This window comes from Rhinolophus sinicus, linkage group LG02 (assembly GCF_036562045.2).
Source record: "Rhinolophus sinicus isolate RSC01 linkage group LG02, ASM3656204v1, whole genome shotgun sequence".
NCBI lineage: Eukaryota > Metazoa > Chordata > Mammalia > Chiroptera > Rhinolophidae > Rhinolophus > Rhinolophus sinicus.
In genome coordinates this window covers 8,459,197-8,484,734 of record NC_133752.1, presented here as the reverse complement: position 1 = coordinate 8,484,734, position 25,538 = coordinate 8,459,197, and the positions used below count along the sequence as shown (strand labels likewise).

The 25,538-nt window shown below is 40.9% G+C and overlaps 1 long non-coding RNA gene across 1 annotated transcript in view; it reads left to right on the top strand.

The window, feature by feature from the left end:
* Positions 1-2,070: 2,070 nt before the first annotated feature.
* The window catches only part of LOC141569207 (uncharacterized), a 246,944-nt gene continuing 223,476 nt past the window's right edge, over positions 2,071-25,538 (top strand). The window contains exons 1-2 of the long non-coding RNA XR_012492679.1: positions 2,071-2,228; positions 4,350-4,473. This is a non-coding gene — a long non-coding RNA (uncharacterized LOC141569207). The remainder of the gene's footprint in view (positions 2,229-4,349; positions 4,474-25,538) is intronic.

The window sequence follows — 25,538 nt, the reverse complement described above, 5'->3', positions numbered from 1 at the left end:
TCCAATTGGATTCTCTCTCTCTCCTGAGAATTTGCAGATAGGAACAGAGATGTCAGGTTGTGAAAAGTTAGTATTGCTTTGCTGCATCCTAGAAAGAAGAGTTATACACTTCTGATGACATCTCCAGACAGGCCCTGGTACCTGGCTTTCCTCAAGCTTGGTATTTCAATTCTTTTTCATGCATCTTTCCAACAAATCCTTCCTTTCCCTTAAGATAATATATGTTTTTTCTTTGCTTTCTGGTGCACGCAGCCAAGGAGCATTAACGTGCCTTAAAGCCTATCTCCTCAGACCCATCCTTTCCTGCCATTTAAACCCAAGTTCAAAGTCTTTGCAGGGAAACTTCATAACCTCACACAATAGAAACCCTCTCGATCCTCTGAAATCTCACAGTCCTTTGGCTTCACCTCAGTGATGGCCGTCACCACTCATCCCATCTCTGAGGTATATTTATATCAATGAATATCACCCACGTGAAAATAGTAGTTCATTGATGGCATACGTTTCATTTTATTTTTCCTTACAGATTCCTCATATGACACTTGCACACAGCAAATGCTCAGTAAATAATGGTTTGCTTCATTAGCTTACATGTTAGAAAAGAGCTTTCCCAACTAGGTAGAAGTCACTGAGAGTGGAGTTTGTTCAGATGCCGTTTTATTAACAGTAGACACCATCTTCTTAAGTGTACCTTTCTGCTATCTCATGCTGTCCTCTCTCTCTCTCTTTAAATAAATTTTATTGGGGAATATTGGAGAACAGTGTGTTTCTCCAGGGCCCATCAACTCCAAATCATTGTCTTTCAATCTAGTTGTGGAGGGCGCAGCTCAGCTCCAAGTCCAGTCTCTGTTTTCAATCTTTAGTTGCAGTGGGCATAGCCCACCATCCCATGTGGGAATCGAACCAGCAACCCTGTTGTTCGGAGCTCATGCTCTAACCAACTGAGCCATCCAGCTGCCCCTCATGCTGTTCTATTAACTGTCCTACAAAGTAGATAATATTGTGCCCTCTATCTAGATATGAAAAAGAAGGTTCAGAGAAGTGAAGTAATTTTTTGTAGGTTGCACAGTGATTCAGAATTAGACCTTTGTTTGAATCCCAGTTCTGACTGTTAAACTTGTGTTCTGCTTTTGAAATGGTTCCTAAGTTGCCTTACAAGAGGCTGCTTCTGTCCCAGTCACACCTATAATTCCTGGTCACTGAAAGAGAAGCAAGAGGGCCAGGAGCAAATAGAAAGGACATTTCCTTGTCTGACCTGTGAGCAGTCATTCCTTGAGCTCTAAAACAACAAACAAACAAACAAACAAAACTATGCAGGAGTAGCAGTCTATTTCTGATGAAAGAATAGGGACAATCGCTTTTGTTAGCCCTCATGAGTTCACAATGAAGCAAGACATTATTGCTAGATGGAAGATGTTTTGGAAGGTGTCACTGAAAAAATGTCTTAGAGGGATTTCTGTACTTTGGCCGATCCTGGGTGGAATATGCTGTTCTTATGCTTTTGGTGGAATACAGACAAGCCAGAGATTTGAGATATTTTGTTTGTTTGTTTGTTTGTTTGTTTGTCCCCCCATACCACCAAGTGAAGTCAATTGGCCCTTCAAGGATCCCCTCAAATCTCCTCTCCTATAGGATCTTCTTTGTCACCTCCATGAAAGGAATGATCACAGGCTAAATTTGTGGGGGTATCTGTCTCCCCACTGAGCGGGGATTCCTGCCTGACAGATGCCTCCATCCACATCTTGGGCCACATGACCCTGTAAGACACTCCACGTGTGTCCCGGGTCATGGCCATGATGTAACTTCATTTTATGCACCTAGCAAAATATTTCCTGAAGATTTAATTAACACCTAGTACGTCAATGAGCCAGAAATGAGCTAGACTTTGTTTGTGTCTTGGGCCTTTAAATCTCTCTTTATCCATGTAACATAAGGACAGGGAAGTTTCTCTTGGTGTGTTACAACAGTCCGATCCAGACCAATGCAATCCGAGTGGTGTCAAATAGTATATTGTGAAATATTGGCTCTCGCAGAAAGACAGAGGTTCAATTTATTTTTCTGCTGGTGGGCCCCTCTACCCAGAAGAACAGGCTCGCTGCAGATTTTACTTTACACGTGATACCTAAGGAAGATGGAAATGTGATTGCCCTGGGCTGCTGTGTGGCAGTGTGAGAGGAGTTAAAGCAGATGTTTAAGGTGGAGAACTCAGAATGGCTGCCCCACAAACAGTAAGTTGTGGAACGTGGAGTTGGAGAGAGGGACGGGGTTTTTAAAAATGATGACCAGCGACAATGGACTTGGGAGTCATTTCAAGTGTCTGTCAGGCATCAGTCAAACAATAATTCTCTGTTTGTTTGTTGGGAGCCAGTGAATTTACCAAGAAAACACTTTCAACTAGACTGAACATAATTGCTTCCTGAAAATAGATTTTGATGAGCGAATCGAGACTACTCCCTTCTAGTTGTCGCCTTTTAGAGTTTTATTATTTTTTTCTTTCTCTTTTTTTTAATGAACAAAGCATTTTCCCACACACCACTTTGAGTGCTGTACCAGGTGCTGGCAATGGCACATTGAGCAAAATCAGTGGTTTGTGTCCTTGGGAAGGCGATAGTACAGTTCGGCAGATAGACATTAAGCCAATAATCACACAAGCAAGCATGCTGTTGAAATTCTTTTTATTACAACAGCAGTTTTTAAATTAAGTCCATTAGCGGCGTTTCTGAGGCAGCTATGGGAATAGGTGACTTAAAGGAAAGGTTTTGGTCCCCACGTCTGCTTCAGGTGACAGCACTCAGATTGGTTTGATATATCACTGTTCGAAATAAGCTTTCGCTTGAAAAATAATTCATTGCAGACAAAATGCCAAAGATCCCTGAACTCTACATTTAGGACAATGCATAATGTGCTATATGCTGAACTCATGGTATTTTTCATGGGGTGTCGCTGTTTTGAGACATAGCACCTTCACGTTTATCTTCTCAGATGACCCTGTACTGAGCTGGGAGAAGTTTTGAATTTTCTCAGGGAGCAAAGGTCCATGCAGTCAGATCTCCATTTGTGGCTCCAGCAGGGTGTCAGTGTGGGGCAGCCTCCTGACCCACCAGTGCCAAACAGACCTACCTCTCAGGGCCCTCGGCAGCCTTCACTAAGCATTTGAGGCCCTCTGTACCATTTCTGCTGAGAAGAGTAGCTGACCTTTGCGAGACAAATCCTCCTTCTTTACAAAGCTCTGTGCAGCCTGATCGCTCTTTGAAAGGTCAGTGTTATTGTCTTGGTTTGGGCTGATCTGACCTTTGGCTATCTCTGAGTTTTTTTCTTCAAGGTCAGTTGCAGGGGTTAATTAGCAGAGGGAGAGGCTAACCACACCCTCTAGGCCCTGGGCTTCCGTGAACTTCCCAGGATTGGCATGGTCACTCTGTAGAGGAGATGCTGTAAGTGAAAACAGCAACCTCCTGTGCCTTCTCCACTCCCATCCTGACCAGCCCCTGCTATGGGTCAACAGCCCCACAAAGGATCCCATGCTAGAAAGCTGAACATGTCCTTTTGTGTCAGTCATTTGAGGAGACACTTGCAACACTAAACAGACATTTGGGCAAACTTGGGTAACCGATGAGATCTCTCTGGACCTTTTCCCTTGTCTGTAACATGGGTAAGAAGGCCATGTGGTCTTGAGCTAGCTACAGCAGCAATAAGATTCAGTGCCTCTTGGGCACAAACTTTAACAAGAATAGTCCTCATAGACTATTAGTCTCTTTATCTGCAAAATGAGTTATAGTCCAGGTTTTACAGAATTGGGAAAATCAATTAAGATGATCGACACGGGTCCGTCCTTCTCATCAACAGCCTTGTCCTGGTTCTCCTTGCCCTAGACCCCTTTTCACCTGTCCTTGTTACCTTCCTTCCTTCTCCTTCATCATTCTCTTTACTTTTGATAACCCCTCAATCCTGAATAACATTGCATTTAGAGCCTGTATGACGTGATTCAATTTGTGACTCATGCACAGATCATCAATCACTCCTCATTCATGTAATGAGCATCCTCTGAATATGCAGCCCAGGGTCAAGCCTGGGGATACAGCAGGAAGTAGTGTGTCCTTCAAAGGTTTTGCAGTCTTCTAGGAAGGCCAGCTTCAAGGGTATGATTTCCACAAAAAAGTAAAAAAAATGTTCAGTAGGACAGTTAGCAAAGGGAATCTGTTGTTAGGTTGAGATCTGAATGACTCATTCCTTGTGAATTCAATGCATATTAGTTCTGACTATGTAACAGGTCCTATTCTAGGCACTGGTAATACAGCAGTCAACAGACAAAATGCCCTGACCTCTTAAAGGTTACATTCTATTGCCCACAGTCCCCTGGGGAATGGAGAGGAAGGGGAAGAGTGAAGAGATGAGGCAAGACTTTGGCCAGAGTTCAGAATGTGCTGAGTCCCAGCGAGAGCTACCAGATGGCTACAGAGCCAGAGTCAGAGCCAGGTAAGATGGGTCCCTTTCAGGACTCCTTTCAATTGTTTATGCTGTAAAACTATGCATCATTTCAACACTATTTCTGAATTTGCTCTGATATTATTATGGAGGATGGTGTCTGCTGCACCATTGAGTAGCCCCAGGAAAATGATCCATGTGGAAATTAATTTTGAAGTCTGAGAAAGGAAAACTTTGTTGTCTTTGGGAAGCAGGGACTTTTCTTCCTGTACTAATGAAATCTGGTAATTTAGCATATTTCCCTTTTTGCTTTGGCTGCCAGACAGCTCAGGGACAAATTTGTTATTAAATATTTCAAATATATTAAATGTTTCAAATATTTGCTTTCCTTTCATTTCTGTTTTTAAGTTTATATTTTGGTACCATGCTACATGAATACCCTGTGGTGAGTGTGTCTAGACCCCAAATACAGGCTCTGGTTAAAAAAAAACGGTCAAGATTGATGACTCAGAATGATGTGAGTTATTTTCACTTTGTTTTACTATTGACATCTTTCTTTGTTTATATCTTTTCTTTTATGTCTCTACCAGGTGAGTTTCTTTGTTCATGCTTCCTCTCCCTAATGACTTTGTCTTCCTATATCCCCCTATCACTTACTTTTCCTTTTGGTAATTCCAAAAGCCAAATTTCATTTTGGCTTTTGTTCATATTACTCACTGCTTTGGTCCCTCTGTTTTCCTTTTTTTAAGTTAATAAGCAAGGCATCTGATCAAACCATCTTTTCATTCCAGTCCATAGGTCATGCTTCAGATGTCACGGGTTTTTCTGCCCCTGGGGCCGGGTACCCACTCTGGTCTAATGGGCTGTGGCTAGCTGAGGTCAGGCCACGTGGGACAAAACACAGTGGCATTTCCTTACTGTGGATTGAGAAGGAGCAAAGAGTGGAGCAGGAATGATGATATCTCTAGTTAAGTGGCTTTCCTGGTGCAGCCTAGTAATACGCATAGAGAACCTTGATAAACCCACTCCCCACTCTCATGCTCTTCCATGGTCTGTACCCTCTGCCTTAAATTTGGTGTCCTCTTTCTTCCCGTAGTTCCTTTTATTTTTAGTCCTTTCCTGCTGACTTGCTTTGAGACTCAGTCCACTCATCACTGGTTAAGGAAAGTTTCCTTGACTTCGTTCCCTGTACAGACCCCTTCCACTCCAGACTCAGAGAACCCTGTGCTTCTCTCTATTTATTAAAGCTTTATTTTTCCTTATTTAGTTCATCTACTCCTTCTTGACAAGCTTAACAGAGTTGGTTGTTTTTTTTTCATTTCTGTATCTCTAGCTCCTGAAACAATGTCTGGCCCAAACTAGGATACATTATGAAACAGGGGCAAGAAACTGAGACTCATCCAAAGTCAGGATAAGGACCCTTTTTCTGGAACAGGTATTACACTGTTACTCCCATCTGTATAACACTAGAGAATGAGAGTTAAAGCAGTGAGCCACAACCAAGTGTTCCTTTCCATGGGATGGACTTCCTTGAAATTTCTTCTTTTGCCATTTTTCTTATCTCTTGTCTAGACCCTCACTTTGTGTCAAGTTGTCCCATACTTATCATCGTCTTACAATATATCACCTTTCCCCTATATATAACACATATTATAACATTTTATATGTGTGTATGTGTGTGTGTATATTATATATATATATATATATATATATATATATATATATATATATATATATATATATGTATATGTGTATGTATATGTGTATGAATATAATAACCCCTATTGGCCTCTGTTGAAATCCAATCCTTGCTCTTTACTTGAATGTTTCTTGACACAAACTTTGAGAATATTTGCTTTGGAAATGTTTACTTTGGGGACTTAAAATTCATAGGTATGGGAACCACCTACACATTTCTGTAAGTGATTGCAAACAAAGTCACCTCATTTCCGCATCTCTAAAGTGAGAATCACAATCTGTTTTCTGCCCACTTCAAGAACTGCTGAGACTATCCAGTGACATAAACACAGAAGAGAGTTTTTCAATCACTTTGTAAATATTAGGAACAATTTTTATTCAACTTCCTTTTCTTGTTCCATTCCAACTCCAGTTTTTGTGGCTTATTTACAATATCTGACTTCCAAAAAGGATTTGAAATAATTGTGTCAGCAATAAAACTGTGTGAATTCAATGTAATAAATATTGATTTCTTGTTATGTTAACTTTATTGAGCACTTGCTATGCCCTTGGAGCTGCACAAATCATTTCGCTCAAACCACACATATGCACGCACATACACAAACACACACACACAACAAAAAACAAAACAAAACAAAACACTTAAGGAAAATATTTTTTATTTACCTTTGCCTGAAGGTGATTGTGTTGCGACTTTTGGATGTTAAACAACTCGATCCAGGTTGCACGCAGACATTATGAAGTCCAGACTTAATCCAGAACTCGATGAGTCCAAAGTCTACGCACGTAACTGCTCTCCTTACATGCCCTGTGGCCTCCAGTGGATCACTTTTGGTGTTCAACTACTCTCCTTCCATGGTCTTTCCTGACATTATTCTGGAAGCTGTCCTGAAATTCTTGATTAATTAGTGGATGAGGTTTGTGTTTATAAACACATGGCACTCAATGAACCTGCCCAGAGGATCTATATTCCTTGAATAGATGACTCATTTTCTCTTTGTAATTGTCATCTCACTTGTCAGTCAATCTAATTGAATCCTAAGCTCCTTAGAAGAGATTAGGAATAATATCTACATACTGTATTCCCTTCTTAGTTCATTTTTTTTTTCTTGGCACAAGTATAATGTGAAAAGGTAATTACTTTGTAATGTGAGAGTTAGAAGTTTATTATGTCATATATCAGTTTCAAAATTCAGAATCTTTTATGCTTTTCCCTGACTCAGAAAATGGAAATTGGACCTTCTGGGTTGTGAGAGGATTGGGAATGTGCCCGAATGCAGACTTTTCAGTCTGGAGGTGAGAAGATGGAGGCCCAGGTGAGGGAAGTTACTGGTCTTGAAGAGCTGTGGATTTTGAGTGGGTCAAATTCTCGTCTTTCATATGATTCATCATTGAGCATCTAAGAACGACAACATGAAAGAGAGAAAGCACAGGTAGACTAGAACTGGGGAGGATGAATACTGAGCCCTTCCTGCGCCGTGTGCCTGCCTTCCGATGCTGGGTAGAACCCTTCATGCCTTGACCATTCATTTAGCTTCTCTAGAAAATGGAGAGCCATGTCTAGAGTTCAGGTGCTCATAAAGTCTGTCAGGCTTGGATATTCTGCTCTACAAAGAAACACAGAAGACTTAATAGTCTTTGCATTCAAGGAGTTTCATAGGGAGTTCCATGCTGAGCACACACACACAAGCACAGACACACAAACACACTTTATGAAGCCAAGAACAACACACTCATTTTATGCTAAAAGACATGAAAATGATAACTCTTGTTGTATAAATTCAGAGGTATAGAGGTGGCATTATCAGGTCAGTTCTGATAATAAAAGAAAGTCACTGAGGTAGCCATTGAAGGACCACATAGAGAAGAAAGAGGACCGTGGTTCAAAGCGAAAGACCAGAAAAGGCCCATGTAGAGAAGTGAGAAAAGGCAGACACAGGTAGAAAAGGGATACACATGAGATCACGTGACTGGTGTGAAAAGCCAATTGTGAGATTGATGTTTCAAATTTTTGGAACGAGACATTAAATTTGGAGCTAATATTTAAACAGCAAATATTTATGGAGTTCTTAATGTGTGCTGGGTCATGTGCTAAGTTGCAAGGTATGGCATTGAGCAGGGCAGGTATAGTCTTGTCTCTATGGAACTTCCACTCCAGCAGGGAAACTAATTAAAACTGATTAAACTTTAGATGTGATAAGCATTGTAAAGCGAAAGCCCCAAAGACTGGGAGTGAAAACAGGGACCCAATCAAGTTGTCCTCTGTAGTCACCTATCCCCTCCTTTACCCCCACATTCTTTAATGCTCAGAGATGGCCGTGGTTCTGTAGTCCTACACAGCTCTTGGTATTTAATTACATTTTTTCCCTCTATTGTGAACTCATGGAGACCAGGGGAGATGCTTATACCCTCAGTTCCTAACTCAGGTCTTGGCATACACTAGGAAGAGTGAGGGAATGAAGGATCATCTTTCATCCTCTGTGAAGAGCCTGTCATCACCCACGGCTTTTCTCGAAATGAACTCTGCCATGATAGTTCCACTGCTTTTGTGAACTGCCAAACTAGGGTGCATTCAGAATTCTGTGTTCCAATACTATACATATATTGTTCCTTAGCCGTTCTGTGTAGGAAATATTACTTGATCAGCAGGCCAACACTAGCTCAGTCTGAAGGAAGAGCAATAGTTTAATGCATGCATGGATGTTTGGGGCTGCATCATGCAGTAACACCATTAATTGCAAAGAGGTGTGGAGAAGCAAGAGGTATCTGGGAGTCTTTGATTATTGTTTTGGAATGCTGCGTTGTCATCCCTCCTTTTCTTGACTCAAATCTTAGGTTTACAATGAGAAGTGGATGGGATTTCAGAGGAGGATTAAGTAAAAAGTCATATTAAAATGAAAAAAAACGATAAATAAAATATCATGTGGAATGAAATGCAAATTGGATTTAGGCAAACACTTTTATACAGCCTTACCACCCAACCCTATCCAACCGCTTCAGATTCCTATGGTGGTTTCTGTGAACAGTTCTATTACATGTTGCCACTCAAGGGCGTTTGATGTTTTCTCTCTCTGGAAATTCATTTGCATTTAAATGATTTGAAATAATCATAAAAGCCAAGTGCTATGAAGTTTGAAATTAGTTACTGTCTATAAATTGCGATGCCATTAAAAGATGATTGTGGAGAGCTTTGCTGTCTCAAATGTAGGCAGATTAAAATCTAACAAAGTACACCTTGTTACAAACCTGTAAAGAATGATGGGATACAGAGTTAAATTGATTTATTCTTCTACTAGTGCCTATAAACTCAACGCATTTGAATTTATTCTCAGAGTAGCAAACTTTCTCATCTGGCCTGTATCTGTCCTCTTTAAGTCTATGGAAGTTTTATAGGACTTGCTAGATTCCATCCTTATTCTTTATGGAAGAATGAAAGGAGAGGAAGTGGGTTGCATTTTCTTTTTAAACCAGAGGATCTGGGTAACATATTTTGGAAGAGATGCTTGGAAACCAGCAGGTAGGTGTTTGAAGGCCTCAGGTTAGAGGTACCTACAGTGTAGTAACTCCTACTTCAGCCATCCTGGAAGACCCGTGTAGCAGTATCACAGTGGCTAAAAAGTGCGGGCTCAGAAATCAGACATGGTTTCAAATGACAGTTCTGTCATTAGCTATATGACCCTAGGTAAGTTGCTTGTTCTTTCTGAATCCAAAACGGGAAATAATAGCAGTATCTATATTAGAGGGATATGAGGAGACCAGAAAGAACCAAACCCCAGCTCTGACTTAGGCATTTATTACATTACAGTGCCTAGGGCAGGGCATGTACTCTGCAAGTGTTATTATTGTCTTTTACAAGACATATCAAAGACATTCCACCTTTGGCTTTCTTTCCCAGTCTCAATACTTGAGACGGTTTTTACACATGGTCTCAAAACTATTTGATGTGTATTCTGACAAGAAGTATGTTTCTTCCCTTTGAATCTGGCCTCTTGATTTTTGACCAATAGAATAAAGAGGAAATGCCACAGTGCCAGTTTCTGGACCCAAGTTGGAAGAAACTGGTAGTTTCTGCCTTCTTGTTCTTGGGATTCTCATTTTTGGAACACAGCTAAAATGCTATGAGAATGTGCAAGTCACCCCAGGTAGAAGCCCATGTGCAGAGAAAATAATAGCTATATTAATTTCCCACACCTGCCATTACAAAGTCCCACAAACTAGGTGGCTCAAACAACAGAAACATATTATCTGACAATTCTGGAGGACAGAAGACTGAGATCAATGTGTTGAGACCAACAAGGAATCAGGATTGATTCCTTCTGAGGATACAGGGGCAGCATCTCTTCCAGGCCTCTCTCCTTGGCTTGTGAATGACCATATTCTCCCTGTGTTTATTTCTGGCTGCCTTTGGAAGGCTTCATAATCCAGTTCTGGCCCCCAGGAACCAAACCCCAGCTCTGTATAGAGTTAAACTGTACAACTTACTCCTCATACCCCTTCACTCCAAAAAGGTAGAGTGTGGACACCTGGCCACTAACCAAAAGTACCCTTAAAGTCACTTACAGATATAATTTGGCTGTGACAAGGAAGTGGCAATGAGAGAACTCTTGAAGAAGATAGGTTGGAATATCAGAGAAGTGGGAATAAGGCAAGTTTTGTAAAATGAATTATTGCTTCTTCTGACTTTTGTTATCCTAACGTGTACTAAAGCCTGTTAACATACTAGCCTGACTGATACACTCCCAGGGACACAACTTCCAGTGAGGACATCAACACAAAGCCTCTTCAACTCCATTCTTGGCAGTTTTCCATCACCCCTCTTGTTTGTTTCTTACCAATTCTCTTTCCATTTCACTGTCACCTTTGAGAAGATCAGGACATTTTTGTGTGTCTGTCCCCCAAGCACGAGTCAAGATAGATTTTTATACCTGAGGCAACTAGGAGTGGGACGATCAATGGCAAATATGGCCATAGTCTTCAGAGAGTACCAGGGTGGAAGCTGAGGAGACCCAGGTCATGTATCAAGTTCAAAGGACAGGATCAGAGTTAAACTAGAAGGAAGAAAGTCTAGGAGATCATTGCTCCTCCACTCTCTCTTTGCTTTTTGCTGTCATGCAATCAATTTTCCTTCCAGAAATAGACACTGAGAGAAGATGGGGAAATCCAATTAGCTCGGAGGGCCTGGGCTTAGGGCTCCATGCAGAGGAAATCCTCGCCCCACCAGATGCACTGCCTTTGATCATTGATCTCCTGTGGCCTCTGATACTGGTTCAGATGCAGGCGATGTCACAGAGACTGTAAGATTGAGGAGTGCAGACAGGTTTAATACACTTTGCAGAGTGGCTCAAACTACAGTTACCGATCAGAAGTAATACCTTTGAAAGTATGAAAAATATTTTACCAAAAAAAAAATGTAGTCTTAAACTCAAACGCTGGGGTCATTACGGGAGCAAAATAATTACGTGACTTACAAGCATAGGCCTATGTATGATCACCAGCACCACGGAAATTAAGGGAGAACGTGGTGATTTTCTGGTGCTGTTGGTCACTTTAAGACAACCAACCAGATCATCCAAACCTAAAACCTCCCTCTTTACAATGAGCAAGGTGACTATATAATGCTAAATCTCCAATTTAACCTCTGCTTAAAAGTTATACTCCTAGTGCAGACCACTATTTGCCATGTAGAAGATTTGCATAAGTTTTTTGTTTTTTTTGCCTTAGTGTTTTATTTTACTTAAATGATCTTCCAGTTTAAGATGTAGCACTTACTTCTGTACCTGAAGTGCAAAGAAGTCCGTTGTAGTTTGATAGTTTGGGTTTCAAAGTTCATTAGGAGAACCAAACTTAAGGGATTTACATGTTGACAGATGGTGTGATTGTACTCATTAAATATGTGACAGTCCTATAGATTTTTTCTTAAAGTCAGACTTACCAACTTGTGTGTGATGGAATATGGTTGGGGATCACACAGAAGGGACCCAGTGGTTGTGTGCTCTTTTTTTAAGAACTCAACAGAATAAAATGTGTACTTTTTGATAACAGGGTACATAATGTGCATTTTCATTCACCAAAGAGTTAGTCCCATATAAACATGCAGGGGGACAAAGAAACTGGTTTGAAAATGACTTTGTGGCATTGACCTCCAAAGGAATAGAACAAGAGCTGAAATGATCAATTGTTTACTGAGTAGTTACCCTTTTCTCTATTAAATATTTACTTGTGATATTTGTTGACCTGTGGTCAGAGCCAGAAGATTAAATCATCTGACCAGAGTTACAGTTCTGGTTGTGATTATTTATAGGTTAAATGTGACTGTGTAATTTGAATTCCCCACCTCACAAGCAAATCAAATCAATGCAATACATTACTCCCAGGTAGCCTTGTTCCTCTCCTCCAGCAGTGGGGTGGGGGTGGGGGGGGAAGAAGGGGTTATTCACCAGCAAGACAAGATAGACTAGAATCAGTGCTATAAGAGAGAGATCAAACAATCCATGTGAAAATGAAATTGATCTGGGTAGACCTTACAAGATGTAGAGGAGTTTGACCACAGCCTACAGGGCAAGACTTATGACAACTTGACTTTGTTTTCTAGCCCATAGCACCAAGTCTGTTTCATCGCAGATGTTTATATGAGTAACAGCGCTTTTGACTACAACTAACAGAAAGCTCAACTTAACTGACTTAAACAATAGGGACATATATATTAGTTTATATCTATGGGGAGTGTGGCTCCAGACTTGGTCACTGAGTGTCTCAGCAATTTCATCAAGTACCAAGGTTTTTTCCATCTTTCAGTTTTACTTTCTTCATTAATTTGACTTTGTCCTTAGCCAGAACCCTAAATGGTCAGTTTCAGTGGAAGAAGGAATATTTATCCTATTATTTATGTCTAAGAGTTATGGGGTTTTCATGACAAGCACTCTAGCAAACCTGCTGCCCAAAACTTACTGACTAACACTGGGTGATAGACCTCCTTCAAACCAATCATTGTTAATGGGAAAAGGATCAAATTTTTATTTGTTTGCATTTAGGCATTTGTGTGTGTGTGTGTTATAAAGGAACTTTAGCATATATTTTTTAATATACTATTATGGTACTAGAAATTTTATGTAATAATTACAAACACAGAAACAGATACAAGGTACAAGAAATTTATGTACCAGTAATAAATATAGGATATTTACCCATCATAGAAGGCCAAGAACTCTTTGTCATTGCAAGTTCGTCGTGAGTTCAACAAAACCGATTATCGTATTCCAGGGTGTTATTTTGCATACGGGTATCATTACTGATATCTAGAGTTACACTTTTAACTCATAAGCATAAATCAAAGAATTAAAAACATTTATATAGATACGGAATCAGTACTACCCATGTATAATGGGCATCCTTAGTTTTCCCTCACAAATTTGGGCAAAAAAGTGCTCATTATACATGGCAAAATATGGTGCTTTTTCTGTATCAACTTAACAATATATGTAAAAATGTAAAACATGCATCTCCCCTGACTCAATAATTCCACTTCAAAAATGTTAATTTAATCAACAAACATATTGAGATTGTATTATATGCTAGATACTGTAGTTAGACCCTGGGCATAAAAAGATGAACAAGAACTTTAAGTCTTCTTCCTTCTTACATGGAGTTTCCATTATCATGGAAATTTATTTTAAGTATGTGATCAGATAAGTATAGAAATATGTAGATATAAGAGTATTTTTTCATATAGCTGATGATTGCTAAAGATTGGAACTCAGATGCCATCAATATGGGTTAGATAAATTCATTATTGTACATTCCAGAAAAGCACACTTAAAAGGTGAGAGCAGAAGTATTATGAATTGACATAGAAAACGTGCATGATATATTACAAAGGGAAACTGCAGATTACAGCACTACAGTATGGTGTATCACGTAAAATGAATTATACCTAAATGTTATATAAGTGACCTGTCGATGAACAGTTTCATTTTCTTTTTACTTAGACATTTCTATAATAAAAATAATTGCATGTGTTAAATATCAAAGTGAAAACTTAATTCTACTAAAATTACTCTCATATAATAAATCACCCACTTCTTCCCTGTAACGTAATGTCTTCCTTTTAGAAATATGCCAGGTCCTTGGCTGGCAGTCTATGATGTGGTTGTCACAGAGAGAAGTGGCTTATGCTCCACTAGAACTGAGGAAGGCTAGAGGTGACGTAAACAGCAGCCAGGAACAGAGCGTGCCTGCGTTAGGCGTAGTGGCTGGCTCCAGAGATTGCAAATTGAAGTAGGGCAAAATCCCAAGGCTGACAGAAAAATCTATCACCCAAGGAGGTCGACCTTCTGGCTCTTTCCATGACAGTGCCAAAAAATCAGCAGTCCAGAAGCCTGCAAATTCCAGGAGAGCCTTATAATATTCTACATGTTTTAAGATGGAAAGGATTTTGGAAAGGAATTAGCTCAACCATTTGACTTCATCATTAAAGACCCTGAGGCTCAGAGGTCAGGGAGGGTGCAAAGGGCCTGGGAACAACAGTGGCCATCATTAGTGTCGTGACCTGTACGTGACTTTACTGTACTTCACATTCCCCTGAAAATTGCCATTATTACTTTCAGCTGAGGAAGGAAAACTGAATGTGAGGAGGAGAGTTATGTGAGGCCACACAAATAGCAGGAGACTGAGGCAGGAATTGATCTCCAGCCTATCTGCCTCCAAACTAGTGCCCTATAGTGCACCCCACACCACAGAGGTCATTAGGGACAGAGGGAGGAGATGGCTGTTCTCATTCCCAAACCAGGAGTCCTCCGAAAACGGAGTGTTTCCACCACAGGAGCTTCACACTTGCGCAGTTGGCTCTGCTTTCCCTGGGACAGTCTCCACTTATTAAAAGTGCCCTTCAGCCCTCCCAGACCCCAGGAGCCCAGTCTCAGCACTGACTTGGAGTATCACACTGTCTCTGTGTGAATCAGTCCCTTGTGTAGGGACAAATATCCTCAGGGACGCTACAGCCAGGTTGCTGGGGAAAGGACCTTGTCCTCGCGTCATCCCCTGTTCTCTTCTCTGGAGACCCTGCCGGGGGCAGTCAGAACATGGGCTGAGGCAGAGTTAGAGCCCCAGTGGACTCCTCAGCCATGATTCTGGCTTTATCAGTTTAGGGCAGGGTTTCTCAGTTTGGCACTATTGGCATGTTGAGCCAGATGACGCACTGTTGTTAGGGCTGCCCTGTGCCTTGTAGGCTGGCTCGCAACTCCCTGGCCTCTATCCATGAGATGCCAGTGGCACCTTCTCACAAATCATGACCATCCAAATTGTCTCCAGGCGTTGCTCTGGAGGCAAATCTCCCCCAGTTGACAACCAGTGATTTAGGGAAATGTTCTCCCTCTTTCTTCTCCCTAAATGCCCTTAGGCTAACTAAGTGAAAACCTTGGAAGGAGAATTTCACAGATAGTTTTTACATCAGACTCATTGATAGGTGCTTATCAGGGTCTCAGCATCGCCTCCCAGGCGCATATGAAGGCTGACGAAAGGTGGAGGTTGTCCCTCCTGCAGTGAGATGATCCTGGCTCCTTTGCACTTTTTAGATTGTCTTTACTCATCCTAGGCATTGGTCTGCCTCTTGATTTTTTTTTTCTTTTTTTTTTTTTTTTTTTAGTTTCAGGTGCACAAAACAAAGTAATACTTAGACGTTTATCATTTATATCCTGCACACTGTGTCAACCCCCTTCCCCCATCCACTAGCCCTCTGATATCGCACACAGCCTCTTGATTTTTTAGTTTCTGATCTCTTCTTTGCAGCAGTCTTTCATTTAGCATTCTTAATTCTTCCGTCCTTGCTTCCTAGATTCCTTTAAATCCGTTCTTTATCTCTTGCTGGTTCTTTCCTGGCTCTTATCCTGCAGTCATTCTCTGGCCATCTCCTTCCTAAGACAGAATGCTGTCTGTGACTCTGAGGGGGCAGAGTTCACTGGCCTGCATTATGCTGGTGCCCTGTCTCTGTTGCTGTTTGTCACATGATCTTGAACAATTCAGACACCCTCTCTGGGACGCAGATTTTTATCTGGAAAGTTGGTGGTGAGGGATCTTGCCTTCTTGTGTTAACTTACTAGATTATCCTAAGAGTTAAACGATACAATAGATGTGAGAGTGCTTTGCAAAGAATAAACTGACACATTTTATTAATATTATCATTACAATGATTGATTGCTCATATCATTTGAATTACGGATGAGCCAGCTGAGCTTTTTATCAGGTGGTCCCAGCCTGTCTCTTGAACCTTACACAGCATAGGGAAGACACGCTGACTGGGAGTTTGGAGGTGGCTCCATGACCTACTCTGGCCCTGTGTTGGTCATTTCCCTTCTTTGAACTCTAGGTTTCTTTTCTAGCTCAATCAGAGAATTTGGCTGGATGTTCTGATGGCCCCTCTTTCTCTCTTGCAGACTAATCTGTGTGACAAAGTGTTATCTCCAGAGTCCCCAGGTTATTTCCTCCAGGGAAAAATTTAGAGTAACTGGTATCTTGAGTATCACCATAATTTTTCGTCTTTCTTCTAATAGGCATTTGGGGCCATGGCAGATGGAATAACAGTGAACAGTTTGCAGGACAGCAGGAACACATCAGAATTTCCTTTGGAAATTTCATACCCACTTCCATACCCACTTCTGAGCTATTGGATGGCAACACACTTTAGGTCCCATTAAAGTAGGATGGCATTTTATGAGATGTGGAAACAACATAAGAGGACCACCTTCTTGGCACAAGCTTCCAGGAGTTTCTATGTAATTACCTGGGAAATAGGAAGAAGTCCACTTGGAGAGTAAATGGAAGGTGGGCCCATGATAAGCCCACTGATCCCCTTAGGATGTAAGAGCAGGAGCTAGGGCGCTGGCTAGGATGATGTCAGGTTGGGGGTGAGAGGTCAACATTTAATTCTCTAGCCCAGTGCTGTCCAACTGTCCAAAAGAACTTTCTGTGATGATAGGAATATTCTGATCTATACTTTTTAAAAATAGCTTTATGGAAGCATAACTTACACACACACACACACACACAAGACCTGCACATATAAATTTTTGTGTCTCTTTTAAAAATTACACATGTCAATTTCTTGTGTGCCTTTTATTGTTTTCCTTTCCTTTTTCTTTTTGTTGTGGTAAGAACACTTAACATGAGATCTACCCTATCAACAACGTGTAAGTGTACAATACCAGATTCAGTGCAGAGTCTAGGTTGTCCAGCAGATCTCTAGAACTCATTCATCTTACATAACTGAAACTTTATACATTTGAGCAGCAACTCCCCATGTCTCCCTCCCTCCAGCTCCTGGCAACTACTGTTCTATTCTCCGCTTCTAGGAGTATGACTATTTTAGGTCCCTCATGTAAATGGACACATGCAGTATTTGTCCTTCTGTGACTGGCTTGTTTTCCTTAGCATAATGTCCTCCAGGTTCATCTGTGTTGTCTCAAATGGTAGGATTTCCTTTGTTTTGGTTTTGGTTTTGGTTTTGGTTTAAAACTGAGTAATACTTTATTGTATGTGTACACCACTTTTTCTTTCTTTATTCATCCGCCAAAGGACATTTGGATTGTTTCCATGTCTTGGCTGTTGTAACATCCAGCCACAGTGACACTGCACATTCGAAATGTGACTGGTGTGACCGAGGAACTGGATTTTTATGGTACTGCATTTTACTTGAAATAGCTACGTGTGGTGACCAGTGGCTACTGTATGGGCCATCACTGCACTCACCTTTCTGGATGCCAGTGACCAAAGGTAGCAGGTATGTAGTGCTCAGTGAAGAAGGAGGATACTGGCAGTGCTGGCACCAGACGTTGGTAACACTCATGCCAGTTAGAGAAAGTGGGGGGTGCCAAATCACACAAAGCGCTCACAAAAGGAAAAGTGCCAAGACATGTATTTTCCTACTGCACTAACATTTACTTATATGTCCTGTATCTAATCCCTATAATATATCACATCTGTAAATGAAAAACAAAACAATCTTATCCACCCACAGATCTGTCTAGAAAGAAGAATGGAGGGACATTAGGACATCTAGCCTAATCCTCAGGGTTAACTAGAAAAGAAACTGGAACTCAAGGCAAGGAATGCAAATGGAGGTCATGAATTCAGGCCTCCAAGCCCCCAGCCAGTGTGCTTTCCCTTAGCATCTCTAACTTCAAATGTCAAGACCAGAGCGTTATATAGAGAGACACGTGTCATCTTTGACAGAAGCCGTGTTAGCGCCCAATATTAAATAAATCTCCCTTCTGGAATCTGAGGTTATGAAAAGAGAGAGGAAAAGAACTCAAAAGAGAATGGGTAAGAAACTGGATGAAAAAAATAATAAAAAAAACACAGGAGATATATTTAGGATATTTTCTTTGATGTTCTCAGCAAGATTTAAGGGGCTATCAAATCAATAAAGAAACAAAGGCTTCAACATCATTGCCAATATTCCCCATACTGTATTTCACATCCCTGTGACTATTTTGTGATTACCAATGTGTACTTCCTACTCCCTTCACCTTTCTCACCCATCCCCTCAAACCGCCTACCATCTAGCAACCATCATTTTGTTCTCTGTACCTATGAGTCTATTTCTGCTTTGTTTATTCATTTATTCTGTTTTTTTTTTTTTTAGATTGCACATATAAGTGAGATCATATGGTATTTGTCTTTCTCCGTCTGACTTATTTCACTTAATGTATACCCTCTAGGTCCATCTATGTTTTTGCAAATGATAACATTTCATTCTTTTTTATGGCAGAGTAATGTCAGATGGGTACCAGACTTATTGGGGGGATCACTTTATAAATTATATAAATATCTAATCACTATGCTATACACCTGAAACTAATATGAAATAATATTGAATGTCAACTATAATTAAAATATATATAGTCACGAGATATAAAGTAGAAAATAGAGAATATAGTCAATGGTATTGTAATAACTATGTACGATGTCACATGGGTAGGAGACTTGTTGGGGTCATCACTTTGTGAGGGGTGTACATGCCTAATTACTACATTGTTTTGTACACCTGAAACCAATAATTAAAAATTATTTAAAACATAAAGAAACAAAGGTGATTGTAAAATGCAATGATTTGAAACCAGATCATTTTATAAAGTTGAGAGGCATGATTTTACAATTGAGGGGAAAACTGACTGAAGCAGTGAATAGAATTGGATTCTGCAGGAAAAGTAAATACATCAGTATTTGAGAAGTCGGTTCAAATATACTCCTTTACTCAAGGAAAATAATAGAAATATGACAAGAGAGAAAATCAGTGATATGTAAGATATGAGGAGAAATGAAAGAAATAATAAAATGAAGCTGAATAATTAATGTTCAAACCAAAAGGGCTCACCTATCAAATTAATGCCATGAGATTCATTACTAGGATACTGAGATATGGACTGTGACATTCACAGTGAAAAGGAAAAACAAAAAATAAAACCCCCAAGAATCTGTAATTCAGGCTGGCAAATAAAATGGGACCATATCTACGATTGTAAAAAGTTTCATGTTGCCACTACCTCCACCACAGTACAAGGCAAAAGGCCGTCCAGCTGATCCAAGAATGGCACAACCTACCGACATACCTTCTATTTCCTCCCAATGAAGTTAGAATAAATTATAAACTCACCACATGTTTTCAAAGTAATAGACTCAAAGTCAAAATTCCCAGGCATAAAAAACCCCATTATTTACCTGAGGAATAGCTCAATATCAAGAAGTAAATTGACAATATTTTTACATTCCTGGCACACTATAATAACAGCTAATACTTAATGAGCACTTACTATGTGCCAGGCATTATTAATGTTATTAAAGCCTCATAACACCTTTTTGAGGGTGTTGTGTCCCCATTTTATTATATTGTTCCCACTTTATAGAAAATGGAGACACAGAAAGGTAAAGAGACTTGCCCAAAGTCACACAGATACTAGTAGATTTGGAGCCAGGATTTGAACACAGGTATCCTCGCCATAAAATCTGAGTTCTTGAGCTTTGTACTGTAGAGCAGGCACAGAGTAGATATTTGTTGACCTCCATTTTCTTGTTTCTCCTCAGATTGTCCATTCCTGCATGCCAAACCACCCCAAAATGTAATTTCTTAAAATGCAGGTTTCCGTGCATCACTTGGGTTCTGCCATAGAGTTGCAGTGAGATTATAGCTGAAGGTGCAGCTGAACTGGACCGGTGGCTTTTTTACCACATGTTTGTGGTTCTGATGCTCCTTGGACTCTCCACTGGGCTTGGGCTTTTCAGAGCTTGGTGGTCAACGGTAGCCACACTTCTTACATGGCCATTAGCTCCCCAGAGGCGAGGAGTGGGAGCTTCTAGGCCAATTAATTTCCTCCAGAACTGACACAGCATCACCTCCACCATAGTCAATTGGACAAGCAGTCACAGGTGCCACGTGGATTCAAGGGGACACAAGACATAGGAAACACGTTTGCCTCTGGATGGGGAGTGGCAAGGGCACATTGCAGAAAGCATGCCACAGTTATAATTTTTGTTTACTAGATATATGACATTCATCTGATGCAAAAGCAAAATGCTGCAAAATGTTATTCAGTGAAAAGAAAGGAAAACTTCTTTCTTCCATTTTCCCCTTATCCTCCAGTTTGCCCCAGCTCTCCCCAAACAGCAAGCACTTTTATTACTTTTTATGTGTCCTTCTAGGACCTTTATGGAAATATAAGCACAAGCAAATGCATATTCTTGTTCTCCCAGGTTCTTACACAAAAGGGGGCACGCTGCGTAAACTATTTACTGTCTTACATCTTGGAGGACTGCCTATATTAATGTGTACAAAGAGAGAGAAAAGAGATGGAAGGGAGGGAAAGGGAAATGTGAGAGGAAGGAAGGGAAGGCAGGGGAAGAAGAGAGGGAAGAAGGATAGAGAGAGAGCTGGAAATAGCTATATACCAATGAAAACATGGAGAATATACCCGAAATTATTAATAGTGGTTATTGCCCTGTGGTGGGATTAATGTTATTTTTTCTCTTTGCTTTTCCATGTCTTCTAAATTTCCTACAAAGAACATATACTGTATCTGTGATAAAGTATTTTAGTACCAAAATCACATTTCAATTTTTATGCTGGTCTGTAATTTTTGTTGTTGTTGGCTTATTTCTGAGAAATTGCCCTCCAACCATTGTAGAAATGGAAAAAGAAGAGCTGTGTATCTTCCTATCGAAATTTTTCAAACAGTTCTATTTGCCTAGACAAGTGTACCAGAACAGGCTGCTGTTCTGCAATGTAAACTATTAAATCCATGACCTTCTCTCATTATTGTGAAATAATCACTGAGTGTGTACCTACCACTTGGGAGGCAAGGCATGTGCTACGTGTTAGGAGTCGGGAAGAGTGACAGAGGGTGGAGGACACACAGACAACTACCTGGGCTATTTGGTAAGTGTCATAGAAGCAGCCTAGAGAGCTGGTGCAGGATCGCAGATATGAGACTTATCCATTTTGCCTGTGAAGATTCAGGGCACAGTTTGCATCATGGATGCTATTTGAGCTCGATCATAAAATGACCCATTTTTGAGAGAGGTAGGATAAAGCAGTCTGGGTAGGAGGTATGGAAGTTGCTGAGGAGCCTTGTGACGTAGCTATGTGGGTGAAGTGGTGGCAAGAGATCCTGGAAATACAGACTGGGATCCAAGGATGGAAGGACTGGTGGCCAAACTGAGGAGGTGGAAGTTTCTCCTGTGAGCACAAGGGGAGCTGCCAAGGGAGGAGCACAACTGTGCCGGATGCCACATGTGACTTGTCCCTTTTGTGAATGTCTTTTCTGCACTACTCAGTCCAGTAATATCTGTCCTTGCAACAGGTACTACCTGAGTTCATAGTAATAAATCTGTATTGAAAAGGTTTTTATTTAGTTTGCACTCTCAGCAAATCCAAAAGAAGATATGCATCCTCTGAGATCTAAGTAGAGGTAAAAGCATAGGGATTAAGTCTGTGTTCCAGCCCTTAGTGTCTGGGTAGGAGAGAGTGAGTGGTCGTATTCTTGAGACTCCTCAAGGGGCCACTGAGGGATATTATACACCTTCCCCTCAAACAAATAAACAAACCAACAAACTGAATTGGAATCATTGGTGTTTTCTCTCCCCCATGGCTGTGAGCACTGTAAAGCTAGACAGGCAATATCGTTTCATTCACTGAGGGCACTCGGTCCAGTTCCTGGTCCATGTTGGATGCTCAAAGCACATGAATCAGAGAGAGGCCCAACTACTATGAGCATCTCCAAGAGACTAATCAACAGGGGGTGGTACAGGCCGCTGTGGGTTGTTACACCAGCTTCTCTCCCCTTCGGTACCCATGGCGACTTCTGGAATGGGGGATGCCAGCCACCGGGGCAGCAAAGTAACCTGGGAGCCCAGACCATCAGCTTCCTACTTTCCTCTGTTCTAAAGAAGCTCAGTTTCTCGGATGGCCAGCGGGGAGGGAGAGGAGGCCTGTGTGTTCAATGTCTCTCCTACAGGACGCACTGGGCAGGGAAGGGCGGTAGGAACTGCCGGACCTCCTCACAGTGAATGCTCTCCACCGTCAGATTGCACAGGTTCATCTGTCTCCCCTGCAAGTGCTGCTCCAAGAGGATTCCCTCTACTTCTTAGTTCTTCAGATAGACCTGCACCCTCGCTTTTTCTGAGTCAGCAAAGCACTTACTGCTAAGGTTCTTAGAGCCAGCATGGCAGGAGAGAAACTATTGGTTTTGGACCCAGATGACCCTGGTTTCAACACTGTGCTATGTGCTTGCTCTGTGACCTTGGAAATGTCGTTATTTATTTTAGCCTGTAGTATTGTTTCTATCACTAAAGAAATGGTACTACCCACTGTGGGGTTTTTGCAAGGACTTGCAAAAGCTACATGTAAATGATGGCTTAATTATTACATAAACAGGGTCTTGTATAATTAGGCCTAAATTCAAACCCTGTCTCTGCTCCTTAATCCCTGGATAAGACTTCACGCTAGTTCCTTAGCCTTTGAATACTTGGATGTCCTCTTTCCGAAAAGATGATTCTTGCAGATTGGTTGTAAGAAGCGGCGGAAATGCAGATAACATAGCTAGCACAGTTTCTGGCTTCTCGCTTTATCCCTCCATGGTGTGGTTGCCTCATCTCTCTCTACACTGCAAGCTCCACAAAGGTTAGAAGCATGCCTACTTCTTGGCATCTTCAATATGTTTGTGTTTTGAATAAATAAAATATAAAAATGTGCAGGTAATGAGCTCAGTAATCCTGGGGAGTTGGAATAAATCCACGAGTGGCTTCCTACTGTATTTAGGATTCAATGAACATGTCCTGAGTGGCCCAAGGTTCTCCTTGCTTGAGCCCTTGCCCACCTCTCCTAACTCTGACTCTGCTCTTTCCTGCCTGTCTCAGCGCAGCACAGCCACACCCATCTCATGGTGTCCAGACCCGCCAACCTCCTCTCAGACTCGGGCCGCTTGTGCTGTTTCCTCTTCCTGCAGCATTGTTCCCAGGGATTTCCATGTGGCTGTTTCCTTTTTGCTTTTGGGAGGGTCCCATTTTGCTGAAAGATCCCTTCTTCAGATTTCCCCCAGGGTATCCTCTCTACTTTAGACATTTTTTCCAATTTTCTTTTCCTTACTAATTTCTATCTTTCATATCACTTACCAACATTTAAGTCATAATAGAGCATAAATCTGGCTTTCACTGCCCAGCATCTTTTAGGCTCAGAAGAACTGCAATTTAGTTTTTCATGGCTCTTGAGCTTTAGGTGAAGCTGGCTTGGTCCAGGGCTTCATGGAACACTACCCTTCTGCTCCTGATGCGTGAGTTGAGGATTTCTCAGACTCAAGTCAGGACCGTGGAGCCAAACAAAACTCAATTCTGAGCCATAAAAACTATTGGGGGAGGTAGCTTCCTCTTTTTCTGTGGATATAAATCAGGAAAGATGTGGGGCTGAAGGTAAAGTAACCATCATGTAGTGAAGAAAGATAAAGAGAGAAAGAGAGAGATAAAGAAAGAGAGAGAGAGAGGGGGGGGGGAGAGAGAGAGAGGGGGGGAGAGAGAGAGGGAGAGAGAGACAGAGAGAGAGAGAGAGACAGACAGACAGAGAGAGAGAGAGAGTTATGACCATCTGAGTATTTGGACTACTCTATACTTTAATTGGACCTACTGACAGAGACTTCAGGTACATAGCCAATATAGTTATTTTACTTATCCAGTTTGAATTGGGTTTTTTGTCATGTTACAAAACCATCAAGACACTTGTTGAGTGTCTGTCTTTCCCACTAAACTAAAGCTTTAGGAGGGAAAAAAATTAGGTCTCATTTTTAGTTATACCACCACCGCCCAGTATAGTACTAGTTATAGAATAAGTTCTTAGTATTTGTTGAATGGATAAATACGGTATAGTGTCATACTCCAAGTGGGCTCCCATGTTCTCCAGATGAGCTCTCACTTACTAAGACTGTTTGGAGTGTTGAAAAGGTCTGACAATGGTAGGACTGTGTTTCACAATGGTGATGAATGTGGAACATTCAGAATGCCAGAATTAGCTTGCAAATTTTCATAAAGATTTGTGTACCTGAGTACATGTAAATAAATGCTGCTTGGTAAGGCAGTTCCTGAGCTCCCAGGGTGAGATAAGAATGCCTAACTTCACCAAAAGTCCTGTCTTTTCCTGCTATTAAAATCACTCTAGGACTGCTGACATTCTTTTATTTATTTATGTATTTATTTATTTATATTTATTTTTAAAATTAGTTTCATGTGTACAAAACAACATAATGATTAGACATTTGCACCCCTCACAGTGATAACCCCCCTCTCAATCTACTACCCCTCTGACATTATATATAGCTATTACCATACCATTAACTATATTCCCTGTGCTATACTTTACATGATCATACGTATATACTTAATTGTAGTTGACACTCAATATTATTCTACATCAGCCTAAGTGTACAGCACAGTGGTCAGGCATCTACACAATCTATGAAGCGATCCCCTGATAAGTCCAGTGCCCATCTGACATCCTACATAATCTAAACAACATTATTGATTATATTCCCCATACTGTATTTCTCATCCTTGTGACAATTTTGTGACTACGAATTTGTACTTTCTAATCCCTTCACCCTCTCCCCCATCTCCCAACCCCCACCCATCTAGCAACCATCAGGCTTTTCTCTGTATCTCTGAGTCCATTTCTGTTTTGTTTGCTCATTTATTCTGTTCTTCAGATTCCACATGTAAGTGAGATCATATGGTATATTGACATTTTAAATTAAAATAAACCCTAACGATTCTTTAGATCTTACTTACAGATGCAGAAACTTATGCTCATGTAATTTAAAAAATATATATATTGCTTGGGAAACTCAACTTATTTCACCTGATCATGAGAGAAGAATCAAAACTGGCACGGT